The sequence below is a fragment of the Octodon degus genome, unplaced genomic scaffold (assembly GCF_000260255.1).
Source record: "Octodon degus isolate 3935 unplaced genomic scaffold, OctDeg1.0 scaffold00067, whole genome shotgun sequence".
NCBI lineage: Eukaryota > Metazoa > Chordata > Mammalia > Rodentia > Octodontidae > Octodon > Octodon degus.
In genome coordinates this window covers 6,660,691-6,663,407 of record NW_004524643.1, presented here as the reverse complement: position 1 = coordinate 6,663,407, position 2,717 = coordinate 6,660,691, and the positions used below count along the sequence as shown (strand labels likewise).

The 2,717-nt window shown below is 49.0% G+C and overlaps 1 pseudogene; it reads left to right on the top strand.

Moving 5' to 3' along the window:
• Positions 1-1,300: 1,300 nt before the first annotated feature.
• Positions 1,301-1,396, top strand: LOC111817715 (annotated as a pseudogene).
• The last annotated feature ends 1,321 nt before the right edge of the window (positions 1,397-2,717 follow it).

Sequence of the window (2,717 nt, the reverse complement as noted above, 5' to 3'; positions counted from 1 at the left end):
TCTTGTCTTGAAACAGCTAGCTTCTAGATTTTATTTTTATCTTAAAATGGTCAGAAGTAGCCTTGCGACAGCCACATGTGCTATGGGGGAAGGGCAACGGCAGGCAAGGGTTTCAGTCCCGGAGCCACCACTGGCTTCCTGTTTTATCTCAGGCAGCGTTATCAATCTCTTGGTACAAGAATGGCTTAGATCGCAGGGTTAAATAGAACACAGAGCGGGTTGGACTGCTTGGCTGGGTCCACAGCTGCTACCTAATTCAATCAGCTAAGCTCTGCCCAAATAATCCTAGGAGGATATGGGGTGGGGGGGCTGGGGTCCCTGGGGAACAGAGGAGAGCATGAGGACCCAGGAGGGAGAAGGAAATGTCAACAGATCTCTGGCCGTTTGTGAGGCTGATTTTGAGCCTTCCCAAGGGGGCTGGGAAGTGGCTTGGGACAGGGAGTGGAGCGAGAGCAGGGCAGGTGGAGATAGTGTAAGAAGCTGAGGACATGCTCTGTGAAGGCCTGCGTGCTGCATCAGAGCCAGGAGACCCAGGGTGACCCAGAGTTGGACAGAGAAGGCTCACATGGCACTAGGCTGAGGGCCCACCAGAGGGCTCAGAGGGCCACCAACATGACAGACAGCTGTGCCTGGCAGAGCGGGATAACAAAGACAAGGCACTAAAGGGTAGGATGGCTTGCAGGAGGAGTACTAAAGCAGGAATAGACACATGCCTGGGCACAGGTGGCTGGAAGATGGGGGACAGCTCTGAGCACCCAGAGCTCCTTGTGAGCAAACAGCTCTCAAGACCCAACACTGAATGCTAATGCAATTGAGTTTTACACTTGGCTGTCAAGGCTGGGGGGACACAAGGCTTCAGTATACAGATGAGATCGAAATGGCCAGTAAGTAGCAGGTGTGACCTGTACAGGCTCCTCCAGGAGAAGCCCCTCTGAGGCAGCTTCCACTGTTTTTGTATCTCAGTAAGAACCCTTGTCATTTCATCCTCGGTGCCTCATCTTGCATGCAGCTCAGCTCCTCCATATGCACCGTGTCTAAAGCAAATGTTCTCACTGCCTGGCATCATGAGATGAGATAATGAAAAAGAGGAAGATGATTCTTCACTCACCAAATGTAGTCTAATATGTGCCAGGTATGGTGTTGGTTCTAACACAACTTGCATACTTAAAAATGAACAACAGTACCACTGGCACATATAGAAGATACATTTTTCCTTTTGTGTTATGGTTTGATCTCCTATGGGAAGAACTACTGTTTACCACAGACATTAACACACACACACACACACACACACACACACGTGCTTGCTTTGGCAGCACATACACTGATGCTACAGAGATTAGCATGGCCCCTGAGCACGGATGACACACAAGTTTGTGAAGTGTCCCATATTTTTAAAAAAATTAAAAATAGCCACAGCAACCACTGAAGAACAGTAGCCATGGCCTCCGCTCTCCTATGGCCATGAGCCTCCATAAGGGCCACTAGATGACTAAGAATGTGAGCAAGCCAAGGTACAGCTGCCATCATGGATGCCTCACCAAACATACCAAGTTCATGGGAGACATGATCCCGGAGGTGTGCGGCTTCACCCCCTAGGAGCAGAGCGCCATGGAGCTGCTCGAGGTGTCCAAGGACAAATGTGCCCTCAAGTTCATCAAGAAAAGGGTGGGGACACACATCCATGCCAAGAAGAGGGGTGAGGAGTTGAACAACGTGCTGGCCGCCATGAGGAAGGCAGCCAAGAAGGACTGAGCCTCTCTGGAATAAAGCTTTGCAGAAAGTTATAAATAAATAAATATAAACACACACATACACACACACACACACACATACTAGCAACTGTGTGCTTCACCCCTCGATTAGCCATGTGAAGCGGGATGACCTCATGATCTGGATCCAGGAACACACTAGGAAAAAACCATCACAAAAGGCTCTTCCCAAGGAGAGATTGCGACCCAGCTGGGAAGATGAGAGACAGATCTGAGATCTCCCTACACTGCCCCAAAAGGACAAGCACGTCTAAGGCATTCCCTAGATGGCTTTCCCAGCTCCCTGTGAGAACGGGGGCCACATGAAGACTTTAGGGTCATCTGAGCACTCAGGAAGTTGAGGCAGTTGGACAGCAGCCCAGCCCTGTCTCGAAACGAATCAAAGGAATCTGGCATCTCTTTCAGGCCAAGCATTTAACTGTCCATTTAACTGTCCATGAACACACACACACACACACACACACACACACACACACACAGAGTGAGAGAACACCTTTTCAGTTGTGGCCACTTATCATTCTGGGCCCCTGAGTGTTTGCAACAAGTACGGCCTCCACCAACTCACGAGAGACAGGTAGCAAAAATTTAAAAAGGAAAATAAAATAGTCTCTAGTTTAAGATTGAGTGTTGGAGATCACGGCTGAGGCATAATTGCACTCTTCTGCCTCAAACAATAATGGGATGGAAAGACCCAACCTCAGGTGCACTTTAGAGAACAGGAGATCCAGAACAGAGCCCAGTAAATGAGGAGCCCAGTAAATCAACATAGGTGGTGTTGATTAAAAACCTGTTGCTAAAACCATAGGCTGCCAAGTTTGACTTCTGCTCTCTCTGACAGTACAGAAGGAACAGGCCAGTGGAATGGTTTGCGATCCCTCAGAAACACAAGCAGCGATAATAGGGGACCAGCATGTTCACCAGTGACAGTCACAGCTAACTAATTTC